The sequence below is a fragment of the Nelumbo lutea genome, chromosome 2 (genome assembly GCF_056320005.1).
Source record: "Nelumbo lutea isolate HS-2025 chromosome 2, American lotus-T2T, whole genome shotgun sequence".
Lineage (NCBI taxonomy): Eukaryota > Viridiplantae > Streptophyta > Magnoliopsida > Proteales > Nelumbonaceae > Nelumbo > Nelumbo lutea.
Genome location: NC_142685.1, coordinates 52010234 through 52029785, shown reverse-complemented (window position 1 = coordinate 52029785; position 19552 = coordinate 52010234).

Sequence of the window (19552 nt, the reverse complement as noted above, 5' to 3'; positions counted from 1 at the left end):
TGTAATGCCAGAAGAAGATTCTGCTGAATATGATAAGTGGATTCGTGTGGATTGTATGATTAGATCATGGATCTTGAACTCTATTTCTAAGGAAATAGTGGAAGCTTTTCTCTATGCATCAACTGCTAGAGAACTTTGGTTGGAATTGGAAGAGAGATTTGGTGAATCTAATGGACCGTAGATTTACCGGATTCAAAGAGAAATAAATGCTATTTCTCAAGGAAGTCAGTTAGTGGTGAAGTACTTCACAAAGCTGAAGAAATTGTGGGATGAATTGGTTTGTATGCAGCCAATACCACAATGTACTTGTAAGAATTGTACATGTGGTGTTGCGAAGAATGTTTCAGATCTTGCTTGTTTTAACAGGTTAATGCAGTTTTTAATGGGCCTCAGTGATGATTTTGATCATGTGAGAAACCAGATCTTGGTGATGGAGCCCCTGCCTTCAGTCAACAAGGCTTATTAATGATCTTGCGAGTTGAGAAGCAACGAGAGGTTAATCTTAACTTGGCTGAGAAAGTTGAGAACTCAGCAATGTTTGTGAAAGCACCTATGGGAAGAGGATCTGGTGCTGGAAGAAGAAATCATAAGAAGTCAAATTATAATGACAAAAAGAATGAGAAATATGAGAAGTTGTCTTGTGATCACTGTAACATGGGCAGTCATATTAGGGATACATGCTTCAAATTGCATGGTTATCCAGAGTGGTATAAGGAACTTAAAGAGCAACGAGGCAAGGTTACAAGAGGAAGAAATGTGGCAAATATGGCTGATAATCCTTTGGATGTTAACATGGATCGTGTTGCTGGCAAAACGACTGATCAACAAGTGTCTTTGTCAGAGATGATTCAGTAGGAATTGTTGAAGATGATGAGGGGAAATGCTGCTTTTGAAGGCAATCATGTTAATTTCGCACATATTGAGGATTTTGCTGGTAAAAACTCTAGTACTGCTTTCCATTTTGCTTTACATTCATTTGATAATTGGGATTGTGGAACATGGATAGTGGACACGGGTGCATCAAACCACATGTGCATTAACCCCAAACTACTTCATAAACCAAAACCAATATCACAAATTACTCCAGTTTTCCTACCTGACGGATCTGTTAAACTTGTTCATCAAATAGGTGATGTGCATCTCAGCCCTAAACTGACCTTGACCGATGCACTTTATGTCCCTAGTTTCAAATTTAACCTTCTTTCAGTAAGAAAACTTTCCAAGACTGCACAAATTAAATTTGTATTTCTTCCTGACATATGTATTCTGCAGGACCCTTAGATTGAAGTTGTTCTAGCAGTTGGTAAAGTGGTTGGGAATCTGTACATTTTGGACAAATCTTCATTCCATGATACTACATTTTTTGTCTCTTGTGATAATCAGATTGACTTAGTCAAATCTTTTTCTAACTCAGTCAATCTTTCTTGTACTGCTACTAATAATTTGAATAAAGATTTTGAACTTTTGTGGCATAACAGGCTTGGTCATGCCTCATTGAAATCATTACAACATATTACCTTTTTAAATGGTATTGATACAACACTGCTTTCACCATGTGATGTTTGTCACAAATCAAAACAACATAGGTTGTCTTTTCCACTTAGCAATACTAGGGCAGATTCTATTTTTGATCTTCTATTACAGGAGCACATTACATGCTTACTGTGGTAGACGATTGTAGCAGAGCTACTTGGGCATTTTTACTTGCACATAAACATCAGACATTACAAACATTGAAAATTTTCTTTCAAATGGTGAAAAATCAATTTCAGAAACAAGTTAAATGCATTAGGACGGATAATTGTTCTGAGTTTACTAGCAATGAATGTCAAACTTTCTTGTCTCAGTTAGGAATTATGCATCAAAAGAGTTGTGTTTATACTCCTCAACAAAATGGCATTGTTGAGAGGAAGCATAAACACCCCTTATGAAGTGTTACATAACAAAAGACTAGATTATAGTCTACTTAAGTGTTTTGATTGCTTATGCTATGCAACTAACACTAGGCCACACAAGGATAAATTTGAAGCCATGGCATATAGGTGTGTTTTTGTAGGATTTGTCACAGGTCAAAAGGCATATAGAGTTTATGGTTTAGACTCTCATCAATTTTATACTTCTCAGGATGTGGTTTTTCATGAAAATGTCTTTCCTTTTGCAAATGTTACTAATGATAGCAGTGAAGTATCATTACCTATTCCTTTTCATGATCCTATTGTCTTCGATTCAAATCATTTGCCAACAACTCCTTTAAACCAGAATATTGATCCTGCTACTCATCGTATTCCTACTATTTCTCCTTCTATTGCTATTGAATCTTTCCATACTGATATCATTTCAGATCCTATACAGTCTTTGGACCCCATTCAATCTTCATCTGACACACATCATTCAGATATTCCCGTTCCTACTTTAAGACATAGCACTAGACAAAAATTTAAACCAGCATGGATGAATGACTTTGTTTCTAATGTGACTGTTCCTGTTGACTTGCCCACTGCTATTACAACTTCAAATACAGCTACATCACCAGGTTCTACAGCCTATACACCACCAACATTTCCCTACCATAAATCACCTCTTTTCACTAACACTTACATGTCTTTTCTTGCCAATGTGTCCACTATTCCTGAACCTAGTTCATATTATCATGCAAGCAAAAATGAAAAGTGGGGTTGAGGCTATGACAAAAAAGCTGTTTCTACATGTCACTGGCACTCATGAAAGTGAAATTCAAAAGGTTAAACAGTTTCTACATGTCTTTTCTTGCCAATGTGTCCACTATATCCTTGTCACTGGCACTCATGAAAGTGAAATTCAAAAGGTTAAACAGTTTCTACATGACACTTTTACTATCAAGGATATGGGGTTTGCTAAGTATTTTCTGGGCCTTGAGATTGCAAGAGGGTCAGGTGGCACTTATGTTAACCAAAGGAAGTACGTGTTAGACATTTTGCAAGATGCTGGTCTTCTTGGAGTAAAACCTACTGTTACACCATTGCCAAAGGGGCAATATTTTTCTACTGCTAGTGTTCCATTGGATGAACCAGAGAAATATCGAAGGCTTGTTGGCAAGTTATTCTATCTCAATTTAACTAGACATGATATTACGCATGTTGTTCAACAGCTTAGCCAATATGTTCAGTCTCCTACCAAGGCTCATTGGGAGGCAGCTCTTCACGTTCTCAAATACTTCAAGGGAACCCCTTCAAGAGGTTTGTTCTTTCCATTTACAAACGATTTCTCTCTTGAAGCCTACTATGATGCAGACTAGGCGGCTTGTAAGGAGACTCGTCGATTACTCACTAACTACTATATATCTATGGGTTCTTCATTGATTTCTTGAAAAACCAAGAAACAATCCAGTCAGCAGATCTTCAACAAAAGCGGAATATCGCAACCTTGCTACTACTGTTTGTGAGCTGCAGTGGATCAGTTACATACTACAGGAATTTCGAATCAGTTTTCCTTTGCCAATTCCTCTCTGGTGTGATAATTTAGCAGCGTTGCATATTACTGCTAATCCGGTCTTCCATGAACATACTAAGCACTTGGAAATTGATTGCCACTTGGTGCGTGACAAGTATAAAGCTGGCTTCGTTCTTCCTAAATACATCTCTACAAAGTTACAGCTTGCAGATGTGTTTACTAAAAGTCTTGCTGGCTCTCAGTTCCATTCCATTGTTTCCAAGTTGGGCTTGGTTGATTTTCACCAATCCCAAGCTCCAACTTGAGGGGGGGGGGATGTACAGATTATATATAGTAGTTAGTCAGTTAGCTATGGTTAGTTAGTCTGTTAGTACAGCTGTTAAGTTGTTGTACAAGTTGGTTAGTTTGTTAGATTAGTTGAGCTAGAGTTTACTTCTTGTATAAATAGTTATCTTGTATCTTGTACAGAAAGCAGAAGTAATACAAGAAAATCTTCTATATCTTCTAGTTTTCTTCTCCTCCAGAATTTTACACGGTTCAACGGTGACATCAATTCTGGGATGTTGTCATTGAACAGTTATGCCTAGTTGGGTAGTAAGGTGCACTTGATGAAGATAATGAAGAAAACATAAAATCACATAAATGAACTGTACTATTACAGTTAATTTGACTAGCTGGGCGGTTGAAGCTTTAGGTTTTGGTTTGCTTGTTTAACTTTTAATTTTGGGGTTTGATATATTTGTATGTTGTAGAGATTATTTTTCCTCATTTAATTCTTTGTTTTGCAACTTTTTTCAGTAAATTGGAATTTAGATTATCCTATTGGCTACTAAGAGCTTTTAGATTAGTGAAGTTAGTCTACCATGAACCGGACCATACCCAAGTGGTTTACAAACCGCGAACGCGTAAACCTCTGCACAACACTGTTCAAGCATGGGCATCCAATTGTTATTTATAAATGAACTATCGGGGATCCGTGCGATGCATGGGATTTATCAAAGAATAATCAAAACTTATAACTAATAAAAAATGCAATGTTGTTTAAAATAATTATATCTTTATTCTAATAATTTGTTACAAAAATGTTTTATTAATTTAATAATTTGAATTAATTTTGTTAATATTTTTAACAAAAAAAATAAGTCATTGCTAATTATTTAATAAAATAATTATTTTTCCATATTATTTGGTAGTGTTCTATTTTATTTATTTTACTTTATTAATGATTAAATGTTTCAATTTTTTTTGTAAATATCACTTAAATATTTAAAATACCTAAATATCAGCAAACATATAAAATTAGGCTATAGTTATAATTAAATTAATCTATAATTAACTTTTTTAGTCATAATTAAATTAATCTAAGTCCAAACTTAATGTTTAAGACTTTGGATTAGACTTGGATTGATCCTCATCTTGACCTAACTCACCTAAGTTACATGCATCATAACTTTCGTAATTGGACTGAACCAAACCAAGTGCAACCCATGCATGCATTATTCTTTGGATTTTTTTAACTATTTTTAAATAATATTGAAGCTAAAGTAGCTATGAAGGATGGGAAGAGATATAAAACGGGCCGTATTGGGCTGGCATGGCACGATCCGCTTGTAACCCGTGCAAAGTGTTGGTTGTGTCATGCCTCCCTCCCCTGGGATAGTTTGGGGGTTGGCCCGACATGGCCCACGGCCTGAGCCCACGTGGGCCCGTGTGTTCCATGGGCCAGGCTGGTCCATGGGTCAAGCCTTGGGCCAGGGTGAGTCGTGGACTATGAAAGGTTTATTTAAAAAAAGTTGAAAAAAATCTTAAAATTTTTATTTTATATGAATTTTGATATATACAATTGTTTATTTTATTAATATATTATATATTATTATGTAATTATAATATATAATATTATATATATATATTATATATTATTATGTAATTATAATATATAATATATTATATATATTATTTATATAAATATATATATGGGGTGTGCCGCGGGCCATGCCGTGCTAGCCCACGGGCCACAAGCGGCATGGCTCAGACCATCGTGCCATGCCGGCCTGGCCCATGGACTTGAAATCCCAAGCTTGGCACAACCCATACAATCGTGTCATGCCCCGACACGACCCATTAACCATCGTGTCGGGCTGTAAACGGTATGACCCAATTTACACCTCTAAGGTTGGGCTAGCCCCATTGTATAGCCTAATGAACTAAAAAATTAAAACTCTCGAGCTAAATTTTGATAGTGCATTAGTAGTTTAGGGTAAAATACAAAAACCTCCCCTGAAGTTTCTAACAATCATAAAAATCTCCCCTATAGTTTCATTTTAACAAAAACCTTCCCTTTATTTTTGAAAAAAAATTGACAGATACTTCCCTTCTGTTAATGATTAAGACGGGAAAACATTAAATTGATGACTATTTTTTTCAACATACCTATTTTACCCTTTACGAATTAATGTGTATTTGATTTTCACTAAAATACCCCTATCAACATTTTATACTTCGAAGAGGAGCAACTTACGGGAATGAATTTAGGAAGAACGAACCAAGAATTTCGGTTAGGTTGGTTCTCTACAACTATCCGATTTGATGATTGAGGATAGTTGCAGAGAGTTTCAGTTTGAGGATTGAGAATAGTTGTAGAGACTAGAGAGTGGGGTAAAGGTAAGAGTTCCCAGAAGAAGTGAGAGACAGCGTTCAACGACGAGATTGGACGTTTGGTGAGCCCAACTTTGGATACAAAGGAGGTCGAAGACAACAAAACTGCCATTGATGCAGGACCAGGTAGGATCAAAGGTTTGGATTCTCTCAAGGCATATGCATCGGGATGAGGTGAGGAACGTTTGGTTCTTGGAGAGATCAGGTGATGATTGGCCAGTGATTTGTAGATATGATTTGAAGATGGTGTCGGAGAGATCATTATGCCGAAGTTCGTCTACTCCCCCAGTGTTGTTGTCGAAATCCGCACCAGAGTCTAATGATAGAGAAAGGCGCTAGTTCATTGAAGCCATGTTGGGAACGAAGAGTGCATACTGAGCAAAAATCAAGGAGGTCTTCAGTGGTACCAATGTAGGGAAGGCTCTTGGAAGCACTCTAGGAGCCAGTAATCACGAAACCAAGGAGAAGTCTAGACCAACTCCCACCATTGGTAGGAAAAATCTTTCATCGTCTGATAAGCCCATGGAACGGATAATGGAGCATTTGGATTCAAGGAAGATGTGGTTCACCGTGACATTACGTCCATTACCACTCAAAAAATAATTGTCGCCGACTGAAAAGAAAAATCCAATGATCTCTTTTAGAACAACGTCAGTGAATGGATAAACCAATTCCTTATAAGGTGAGAAGAATAAACAAAAACCCTTGGAGTTGTGTGAAATAGTTGACCTATAGCAAGAGATGCATTGCAAATTATCGGTAAGGGCATGGGCATTGTTGGGAATAAATTAATTAAGATGGTAAAATGCAGGTCCAAACCAAAGCCAAAGCTGTTGGTGTGGTTAGACAGTGGGCCCAAAAGCTCCGAATCTAATACTAGTTTTGCAGCTAGGAAGCGAAGGGGCACTTAGTTTTTTTCCCATCTTTCTGGTGCCCACATCTCTCTCTCTCTCTCATCCAGAGTCATTACTGTTGGGAGAGCACGCGGTATTGGGTATTCGTCCTTACCCGCCTATTCCCAAAACGGTGGTATCAGTGTGGTTGTATAAAGCACAATAGTCTTCCATGAAGAACAAAGAAAGAACGGAAGTCTTCAGTGAAGAACCGTCTTTATTCTCAAAGAATGAACAACAAAATAGTCTCCGATGAAGAACAGTGATAATCTTCGGTGAAGAAAGTTTTGGATTCTCAAAGAGTGAAAATGGTTTGGTTTCTCAAAGAATGAATAGAATAATAGTCTCCATTGAAGAGCGGTGATAAACGATTGTCTCTAGTGAAGTACAGTCGCCAGAAAAATGAATGGTGGAATATATCGAGCAATATCGTCGTGTAATGGGTAGGGTTATTAAGGGCAAATACAGAATTTTGCAAATAGATATGATGACGCCCAAGGGTAAAAATGTAATTATACACGTTTTCCATCTTGGTCATTGATGGAAGGGAGGTATCTTTCAAATTTTTAAAAAATAAAGGGGTGGTTTTTGTTAAAATGAAATTATAGGGGAGGTTTTTATGATTGTCAGAAATTTCAGGGGAGGTTTTTGTATTTTACCCTTTTATTTTTAATGTTTCCTAGCCTAGTGCAGCCCACACCTTAGGTGTAATAATATTTGTCTGATCCTATAGGCTTGCCCATGTTAATTATAAAACTATGATTTTTTTGACAAATTAAAAAAAAAATATTCTTTACATTTCTATATATATTTATATAAAAATTGTTTGAGCTTATTTAGGGTTGTTTAGCTTAGGCCCTATCTTAATATAGAAATTGTTTGTCTGATCCTATAGGCTTGCCCATGTTAATTATAAAACTATGTATTTTTTTGACAAATTAAAAAAAAAATATATTCTTTACATTTCTATATATATTAATATAGAAATTGTTTGAGCTTATTTAGGGTTGTTTAGCTTAGGCCCTATCTGCTAGCGTGATCTTTGGACTTTGAAAGTTCGATACTTAATTAGACTTTGAACCTAATTATCCTAGATTTGGATGTTAGAACTTACATTTGGTTAATAATTTGATTGGATGTGGATTTAACCCCTTCCAATTTGATTAAAATCCATGCCTAATAAAAAAATATTATTTTGTATATGTAGTATAATTATTGTATACACATAGAAATTAAATATATGCAAAATCCAACATAATAATAATCAGATGTGGATGCAAATCTAGAAATTTCATAATTTGATGTTGATGTGGGTGTAGCTGGATTTGATTTAAATCTGATCTGTTTAGAGCCCTACTACCCACATTATGTGTGAGCTTGGTGCATACTTTGTGGTAGACCTAACTCCAAAAGAAAAAAAAAGTTGCTTAAGCATGAAAATTTATAGACCTAATCAGGTTAGGCTAAGTTATAAACTAAAATACAATTTCTTAATTTTTATTAATTTTACAACCCTACTACCCGCATTATTTACTTGAGCCCAAGGTTGGGATAAGTTATAAATGATCATCCCTAAGTAGGAGTCTTATGACATTATTAATTTTAATTATCTTATTAATATTAATTATATTCAAATAGAATTAAATTGTCTTTTAGTTTTTTAATTTATGAACTACTAATCTTTATTAATTTATTAACTTTTAATATTTTTATTAACTATAGTTATTATGTTTCAAATTATTATTATTATTTATATATTTATTATATATTTTCAAAAATGGGTTAATATAGACCCATTTAACTTGTCTTCTTTGTCTGAGTGATAAAATGGGTTCTACATTTTAAATTTTCATTAAAATTTATAAGTTTCTTGTGTAGTATAGGCACTATACATAGTAAAGGTTTCAACTCATAAAAATTATTATTTTTAATAATATTAATTAATTAATTAATTAATTAAAAATATATCAATACAAAGTTATCTAATAAAATAAAAAGAATAAACAAAACAAAATACAATATTAGAACGTGGGTTCTATTTGCAATATATCAAACCCATGTTTAAAACATAATATTATTAAACTATCAATTAATATTTTTTGTATTTACATTTATTATTTTTATTAGTGCTTATTAAATGGAATTGAAACTAAGTTTTGTTAATGTTTATTAGTTTTATGTGAAAGTTTAGTGTATTTTTAAATTAATAATTTTTTAAAATAATGTTTTTATTTATATTTTATATTTGATTGTTTAACCTCAACCTACTTATATTATTTGATTTATTAATATTTTACTTTATTATTTTGTATTACTATTCCCATGCACTCTCTCTCTTAAATGTCTTTTTTAAATGTGATATTAACATGCATTAAAATAAGAGGCTTTGGAAAATCCAAAGGTCTCTCTTCTCTCATTATAATAGTGTACAACTTTATTAATATAGTCAAAATGGATAATAATTACTTTTTATATTTTAAAACAAAATAAAATAAAAAATACAAAAAATTGAGAAAATAGATAAATAGCTTCTCTCAAAGGAGAAACATGCTAACATGGACAGTCCAATTTTATTATATATATATAGGAGAAGATAATTTGAATGTGTGTTTTGATTTGGTGTGGGTAGAGTTTTTGCTTCCAGGAGATTTCGAGGTCTTACAAACCACTTGGGATCTGCTACCCACAAGTTGTTCCCAAATCCCTACCCACAGTGCACCACCACCGTGGATTGGAATCATTTTTCCATAAATGACAAGGAAGATATTCCCAATGCACAGTTGTAATGTCTCATGGGAGACTAGGAATGACAACAGGGCGGGACGAGGACGAGGAGCCTCTCCCTATCCTCGTCCCTGTTAACGGGGACAAGGTTATCTCCGTCCCCATCCCCACGGGGATCCCCATTCCCTGTGATTTTTTTATAATGTTAACCATTTTGTTTTTGTTTTTTATTTTATTTAAAAAATAAAAGTAAAATAATTAAAATTTACAATCCTATTAGAAAAGACTCAAACATATTCAACTATATTTTTAAAAATATTAATATATGGATGTATGTGTATATATATACATATATACATATATACAAATATATTAGTGGGGATCCAACGAGGCGGGGATCGAGGTCCCCGCGGGGATGAAAATTTCTCCATCTCCATCCTTGTGGGGGGAAAATCATCCCTATCCCCACACTATTTGGGGAAGATCCACACGGAGATTGGGGAAATGGGGAAAATTGCCATCCCTATGGGAAAATAGACCTCACACAAGCACCTCACACCAACCTCACACATACATTCTACTATGCATTGAGAACATCTCTCGTACTTATAAGTTATTATTCACAGGAGATGTTCTCAATGCACGGTGGATATGCATGTGAGGCTCCCATGTGTGAGTAGCAGATCCCGTTGTGTCTCATAGGTAGAGATGTGGGTCATCGGTAGCAAACTTTAGTTACAGGTAAGACACAAGGCCCAGCCCAAAATTGGCCATGCCTTGTTCTCGATATGGACCATTAAAAACTAAGGCTGGATCTGGGCCTAAAAGTAGACCCAAAGTTGTTTTCTTAGAAACATAGATCCAAAGTTATCATATAATCTATTTTTTATAGAGGATCAAGATATACAATTGTTTTTTATTTTGGATTTTCTCATCATACAAACAAGGTAGGAGTCATGAAAAGAGCTATCTAATTTTGTCACTTGGTGGGTTTTATCATTGATTGGGTTCAACTTCCATCGTCAGTGTAATATTTCATGGACAGTTGGACAGGATCGGAGATTGTCTGGGCCTGGACAAGCTCAGCCTAATGCTTACCTCGTTAGTCGTTACCCGCTAAATCCAGATAATGAGAAAGGGGATCGGGACCCAACCCATTACCCAACGAATGAAAATTGGGGACGTTAGACACTTGCACATTTTCATTGGTTTCCCAGCCCGCTACATCAGTTAATCCAAATTGTACAAATTGGACCCCGGTCCTAATGGTTCTTGAATTAAATTTATTTGTGGTTGAATCCAATGTTTGCAAATTATAAAAGAAAAATCCAACGATTGTGGATACAAATCCTAACATATGAATATATTTCCAATGTACGACTGTAAAAGTAATGTTTTTAACCCATCATTAATTCAGTCGGTCAAACCGTTTGAATTGTCACCTTACCAGGATTTCAGATCTGATTCAGTCAAGACTCACCAGGCAGTCAAAAACTATTGATTTGGTCAAGAACCATTCAATCTGACCGGTTCGACTATTGATCCATTCAATCTTATGATTGGGTCGTGGGTTACACACTCAATGCATATAAAACTTTCGGAGGCCATAACAGCATTCCGATATTCGATTGGAATGATTTTTTTTTTCTTATTTTGAGTAACTTTTCGAGATCTATGCATCCTAAGGTACTGTACCCTTCTATTTTTGCGAAAAAACCCATTTTTTGACATAAAATTGCAAATTTTAATATGTTTTATAAATAAAAATTTAAAACTGAATTAAAAAATATAAAATAATATATAAACATATCTAAAATATATATTTATATACACATACACACATATATACTTAATAGATATATACGCTGATGTGATATGGTTTGAACTATTAAACACATATATACTTAAACATATATACTATTCTATCGACCAATTGAACAGGTGACCCACGACTCAAAGACAAAATTAATTCAACCTCTGAATCGATTTTTAAAACATTGTATAAAAGACTATTAAAACGGTGTTAACACAGTTTTGTAAACACTGAAGCCGATCTATAATCAGACAAGGTCTAGCAGTTTGAATATATAATACCCCTAAGAAAAATTGATCAATGGTTTTTGATTATTCAGGATTTTGAATGCTGCTGAAATAAAGCTAGAGCTCAAGAATGACTTGAGTATGTTTTACGGCGGGCCAGATTCATGAATCATGGCTTCTCATTTGCACAAACCACGAGAGGAAGTTGATTGCTTCATTGCAGGCAGTAGATGTTGATTACGCTGTAAAGTAATCTTTCCTGAGTAGTTACTGAAAACTTTGAGAGGAAGTTTTGCCTTATTACTTTAACCTTTTATTTATGTCTCATTTCATGCTTGAGGATTGAAGTACGTAGGATTGCAAACGTATATATTTCTTTATTGGATTCAGATATGACATTATTTTATTCGATTTTATTTAAATTTATATTACATTTATTGGTGAAATTGGTCTTAATATTGTAATTTTGTATGAGATTCAACTTTCTTAATTCTTATAAATTAATTTTCAATTTATTTTGTTTTTGTTCGTAATATACAGAATTTGATTTGATCCGACGACTTATTTGCAGCCTTAACAAAGAAAAGATAATCGAAGAAAGAAATAGGCATCGGTTTCCAAGTGATAGAAATGAATGGAGACGTGTATTATACTTATTGCGTATATTGTTATGCACTCGATGGTCGTCAGTTTTCTCTTAGCCCGGATCTGATAAGTCGAGTAGAATGAGAAACTATTCCTCTCTTCTTCTTATTATTCTTCCTTTGCAGGGGTTCAGAAATATATATACAAGTATCTCCTAATTATACATAGATTCTGGTTCTACCTCTCCTAGTTACATACAACTTAAGCTGAGAATTATCCTTGAATTCAAGGGATATCCCCTAGTTTTACAGCTCACGCCAATACTCTCCCTCACGTTGGTGCGTACAGATCTTGGACGCCCAACTTGCCAAGTGAGTTGTAGAAGTTTTTACTGGATACAGCCTTTGTAAGTATATCTGCTAGTTGGTCTTCAGATTTGACAAAGGGAAATCGAATGGTTTTGTCTTCGATATTTTGTTTGATGAAATGTCGGTCCACCTCCACATGCTTTGTTCGATCGTGTTGGACTGGATTCTGAGAGATTCAATGGCAGCCTTGTTGTCGCAGAATTGGTCCATTGCAGAGGTTGGGGGAAAACCAATTTCAGTCATCAGTCTTCTCAGCCAGAGTAGCTCGCACAGCCCTTTAGCCATTCCTCGAAACTCAGCTTCAGCACTTGATAGGGCCACGACCTTCTGTTTCTTACTCCTCCATGTAACCAGATTTCCTCCGACGAATGTAAAGTACCCCGAGGGGGATTTTCTATCTGAGACATTTCTGGCCCAGTCTGCATCTGTGTACCCTTCTATCTTCAGATGATCGTTTTTTGAGAACATGAGTCCTTTTCCGGGTGAGGACTTCAAGTATCGAAGAATCCGCATTACAGCATTCATGTGATCTTCGCTTGGGTAGTGCATGAACTGACTCACTACGCTGACGGCGTAGGCGACGTATGGGCGAGTATGGGAAAGGTAAATGAGTTTACCCACCAGCCTTTGGTATCTCTCCTTATTGGTAGGTACTTGGTCTGGGAACTCTCCAAGTCTATGGTTCTGAACGATAGGCGTGTCTGCTGGTTTGCACTCCAACTGTCCTACTTCGGAGAGTAAGTCCAAGGTGTACTTCCGTTGGGATAGAAATATGCCTTCTTTTGATCTAGCAACTTCAATCCCTAGAAAGTACTTTAGCTCACCTAAGTTCTTCATCTCGAACTCGGATGCCAATTGCTTCTGCAGTGTTGCTATTTCTCCCGAATCATTCCCTGTGATAATCATGTCATCCACGTATATTATTAGGGCTGTCACCTTTCCTCGTTGGTGCTTTAAGAATAGTGTATGATCTGAATTGCTTTGCTGGAAGCCATATTTTTTCATCGCAAGACTGAACCTCCCAAACCATGCCCGTGGAGATTGCTTTAGTCCATATAGTGCTCGTTATAGCTTACAAAGAATTTGGTTCTTGGAGTTCGCTGTATAACCAGGTGGGATGTCCATGTATACCTCATCTTCAAGATCACCATGGAGGAAGGCGTTATTCACATCGAACTGGTGTAGTGGCCAATCAAGATTTGCGGCAAGAGATAATAAGACTCTGATCGTATTCAGCTTGGCTACTGGGGAGAAAGTCTCTTGATAATCTATGCCCTGTGTCTGGGTATATCCTTTTGCGACCAGCCTTGCTTTGTATCTCTCGACTGCCCCGTCTGCATTGTATTTGACGGAAAATACCCATTTACACCCTACTGGTCTTTTCCCTTCAGGCAGGGTGACTAGAGTCCATGTCTTGTTCTTCAGTAGTGCCTCCATCTCTTCTTGTATGGCTTCAGTCCATTTTGGGTTTGTCAAAGCTTCTTGGATACTGGTGGGAATATGATTAGATGACAATTCTTGCACAAATGATTTTAGAGGTTTGGTGAGTCTCTTCGTTGATACATAGTTGGCAATTGGATACTTTGTCCTCCTATCCTCAACATCTGGAGAATATCTGTTTGGCGGTTTGCCACGATTATGCCTGAAAGGCAAGGTGTAGCCAACCAAAGTATCGTTAGAGCTTGAAGGAGTGGTAGGGGAGGTTACCTCAGGGATGCTTTCACGTGCTTCCGGGATATCCTCAGGAGGTGAGCTTTCCGGTACTGGCGAGGTTGGGGTCTCTACTTCTTCTGTTGGCAGAGGTGATGCCGACATTGAGGTTTTTGTAGATACTTCTAGTGTAGTCTCTGTAGGTGCCTTATTGGTTGCTTCATGGTCCACCATTTCTGTTGAAGCACTCGTATTCGGCCAGTCGGGTAAAAACCAGTTCTGTTCTTCACTCTGACTCTCCCCCTGAAGAGAAGAATTGGTTGTAGGTCGAGAGTAGAAGGTTTCAGATTCCAGAAAGGTGACATCCATGGTAACATAGGTGCGGTGGGTGACTGGGTCATAACATCGGTACCCTTTCTGGTGTAGCGCATACCCCAAGAATACACATCGAGCTGCCCATGGATCCAGTTTTGTACGTTGATTTGGATGTAGATGCACGAACGCCACACAACCAAAAACTCGAGGTGGAATCATCAAAACAGAAGGCAATGAGACATGAGATGAAAGAGCTTGTAATGGTGTTTTAAACTGCAGGACCCATGAGGGCATTCGGTTAAGGAGGTGCACGGCGGTAGCAACAGCATCAACCCAATGTCGGTTAGGTACATGTGCTCCAAGTAACAAGGCACGGGCAGTTTCGAGTATGTGCCGGTTCTTCCTTTCTGCAATGCCATTCTGCTGTGGAGTTTGGGGGCATGAAGTCTCATGAAGTAATCCATGGACCCGAAAAAAATCTTGGAACTGTTGATTCATGTATTCCCCGCCGTTATCAGACTGGAGTACCTGAATCTGTGATTTGAATTGAGTCTTCACCATTATATGGAAGGATTGAAAGACAGTCAGCACTTCATCTTTATGTTTAAGTAGATATAACCATGTCATGCGAGTGCAATCATCAACAAAGATTACAAACCATCGGAATCCAGAGACTGTATTCACCGGGGATGGCCCCCACACGTCCGAGTGAATCAAAGCAAATGAAACTGTACTTTTATTCATACTTAAGGGATAGATTGTTCTATGACTCTTAGCTAGGATGCAAGTGTTACATTGAAAAACATGCGGCTGTATATCTGAAAATAACTCCGAAAATAAATGTCTCATATAACTGAATGATGGATGTCCTAACCGGCAATGCCAAATCCAAATCTGTTGTTCCTTGGCATTCCCTTGATGATGTGTATGATGCGCTTGACCCGTGCTAAGATCATCCATGTAGTAGAGCCCCCCTTGCCTAGTACCACGCCCAATTATCTCCTTGGTGAGAATATCCTGAAGAAGACAGAAAGTGGGATAAATGAGCACAACACAATTCAGATCAGAGGAGATTTGACTAACAGATAGTAATTTGTGGGAGAGCGAGGGAACAAGCAAGGTGTTTTTCAAGGATATAGCAGGTGACAAGGTCACAGTGCCTGCTCTTGTGACTTGAGAGATTGCCCCATTGGCATTAGCAATTGTAGTTCGTCTTGGTGGTGAAGTCTTTGAAAAATCAGTAGCATCATAGGTCATGTGGTCAGTGGCTACTGAGTCAAGTATCCATGCCTTGTTGTCAATGGTCTTGTTGGGAAGATTGTTACCTGAATCCGAGAGGTGAACTTCTCCCTGTGGTGCGAATGAGGGTTGAGATTCTGTTGTAACTGTTGTAGCCTTACCACTTGTTTCAGCCTTGTCTTGACGTTTCCGAGCTTGGAGTTCATGCCACCAGTCGGGATAGCCATGTAGCTTGAAGCAGTTCTCCCGGGTATGCTTTGAGTTGCCACAATGAGAGCATTTAGTACCACCAGAAGATGCTCGAGATTTAGAGGTTTTACCTGATTTTTCGCTACTTGCAGGCAGAGAGCTCGTTGAAGAAGGCATAGGTTGCCCAGTCTTAACACCTTTAGAGGTCAATACTGCTCTTGGAGTTTCAATATGGTTGCCGGTTATCATGACCCTCTGTCAGATAGCTTCTCTTCGAACATGTGCGTAAGCCTGTTCAATAGTGGGAAACGGGTGCATTTGGAGTACATCTGCCCGAATCTTGTCTAGTCTGTCATCAAGACCATCCAAGAAGATATACACTCTCTCCTCTTGAAGGAGAGTATTGTACCGTTGAATATCTACCACACACTCCATCGGATTCGGACGACGAAAATCAATTTCTCTCCACAATCCTTGGAGATCATTATAGTACTTTTCAAGAGACCCTCCAGACTGGCGCAAGCGGGTCACACGGCGCCGGAGATCGTATACTTGCGAGGTATCACTGCCATCAGAGTACGTGGTAGCCACAGAATCCCACACCATCTTTGCTGTAGGGAAACGAATAAAGTTACCAATCAAGGATACGTCCATGGAGTTAATTAACCAACCTTTGACAATAGCGTTGTCGGTGCGCCACCTTCAAAAGGTTGGGTCAGTTTGTGGAGGCTGAGGAAGTTCTCCATTAATATATCCCAGTTTGTCTCTGCCAGATATATACATCTCAACAACTTGGGACCAAAGGGCATAGTTGGTGCCATCCAACTTGATACCGATCTGAGCAGCAGAGGTTTCTGTAGTTGAGATCGGTCTGTGCAGGAGTTCAGTCATTCTGGTGGTCAATTCAGTGAGAGTAGGATTAGGCTGTTGTTCTCCAAACGGATCTGAGGTTTCTGAATCAGACATGATTATCAGCGGGTTGTAGCGGTAGTAGCACCGTCGACCACGATGGGGTGGCGAGATTGCAGCAGAGCACCTGTCGGTCTTGTGACGACAGTAATAGTAGCCAACCACCCGGGGTTCGCGGTGAGGTTGATAGTTCTGGATAGATCCACTGCCGGAGTTGCAGCGGTAATGGCAATGGATAGAGCCACCGTCGGACTTGCAGCGGTAATGGCAGCGGTCACCTCCCGGTGACTAAGATTTCGCGGTGACCAGGATTTGCAGCGGTGATAGTGGTGGTCCCCTCCTGGTATCTACAAAAAACAATAACAGGAGATCTCGGCTGACAGATTGAGAACTTTGATTGAACCTCAAGAAGAAGAAGCAGAGAGCAGAGGAATCCTCAATGTTTTTTGTCGACGAATGCTCTGGAACAATCTCCGAAACCAGGAAGCTTCTTCGCTTTCCTCCTGGTGAGAAAAAATTTTCCTTGATCGTCTTGATCGCTAGGTGGAGAAAACGATATGGAAGAACAACCTCCCGGCGACCGAGTTTTCGCAGCGATCACGACTTGCAGCGGAGATAGCAGCGGTCACCTCCTGGCGACCAAGTTTTCGCAGCGATCAGAACCTGCGACGGTGATAGTAGTGGTCACCTCCCGGCGACCGAGTTTTCGCAGCGATCACGACTTGTAGTAGAGATAGCAGCGGTCGCCTCCTGGTGACCGAGTTTTCGCAGCGATCACGACCTACGACGGTGATAGCAGTGGTCACCTCCCGGCGACCAAGTTTTCGCAGCGATCAGATCGTCGAGTTTATCATGGATCGGTATGCTCTGATACCATGATAACTCGAGTAGAATGAGAAACTGTTCCTCTCTTCTTATTATCCTTCCTTTGCAGGGGTTCAGAAATATATATACAAGCATCTCCTAATTATACATAGATTCTGGTTCTACCTCTCCTAGTTACATACAACTTAGGCTGAGAGTTGTCCCTGAATTCAAGGAATATCCCCTAGTTTTACAGCTCACGCCAATAGGATCTACTACTCAATGCATTACAGCCATACATCAGGCATATCTTCTCATGCATGAATGGTAATATACAAGTAAATACATATTCGTACTATCTGCTTATACTACTTTGTTGGTAGGGCATGAATACTGATGGTGCGCAATCCGGCTGGTCCTAACTGTCAACGATCTTGCCTCTGAACGGAGCTACAGGGAGCCTGAAACAGAGAAGATGGGGAAGCTCTGGGGGGAACCCAGTATGAATGCTCCGAAGCTCAAGTTAGAATTCTTAGGCAAGATAAAACCAGATGGCGCAAAGTTCACGTACCTTGTTCTTGGGGGTAGGGAGCCTTTTATAGCCACCTCGTGCACTCACTCCTAAGCTTATGTCAGGTTGGGTATGATTACCTCTGGTCTCCTGCCAGTTCGGGTGTCATCCCCTCTGCTGGACAGAACCACCACTACTCCCTTTTGTCGGAGCCGTCTCTGCGACTGGCGATGACGGTGGCAGGTGGCGGTGGTAGGTGACCGTTGAGGTGCGGCTGTCAAGCGTCAGATCCCAAGTCAATCAGGTGCGCCGCCCTTGGATACGGACCTCCTCGGTGTCAGGTATGGTACGTTTGTTCAGTTCGGCGTCTCGGAGGCGAAGTGCTGGAGTGGCGAACGAGGTGGTCTTGAGTTCGGATAGGGGAGTGTCTCGAACTGCCATGAGACAGGCCAGTTCGGGTCATTGCCTTGTGTGGCTCGGGGCCTAAGGGAGAGTTCGGGCTCCTCGTAGGGAGGTCGGGCTTCTCGTAGGGAGTTCGAGCTCTTAGTAGGGAGGTTGGGCTCCTCGTAGGGAGTTCAGGCTCCTAGTAGGGAGTTCGGACTGCTGGTTTCTTCCCTTTGGTGCTTGCGCCCTGGGTGCGTTGTTGTGCCGAGCTGTTTGCCTTTGCCACGTGTTGAGTGATTACGAGGTCGGGCCAAATCTTCCTTCATCAAATAGCATCTTGTGATTAGCAGATCCGCACACTCTTCCTTCTCACAGAAAGTGCCACAAGTCTGTCAATAACAATTTAACATGGAGTGAAATAATAAGAAAAAAAAAAGCAAACAAAAATCTAAAAGCAACATGAGAATGTGAGGTGGCCCTCCATGTGCCGCATATTATTGTTTTGAATTCGTGATGATGGTGGGGTTGGCCCGGTTGGGGATCACCTTCTGAGTTCTGAGTTCTCACCTACTCCTTCTAAATCGTTCTATTAATCTATTTTATTTTCTGTTGATACTGACATAGGTTTAGCTGTTCAGCAACCTGTGGAATCAATAAGAATGACCCACATCAGTTATAAAATACATGGTCACCACAAACATTCAACCCCTTACTGTGGATCCAGTGTATTTTATTACTGGTGTGGAGCATATGGCTTTCGAATTGTTGTTGATTCAGATGGTTGGACCGTTTGGCCAGAGGATCGTTCAGGCATTTGATTCCGTTTTACCCTAAATCCATTTTCTGGCCAAAAACCA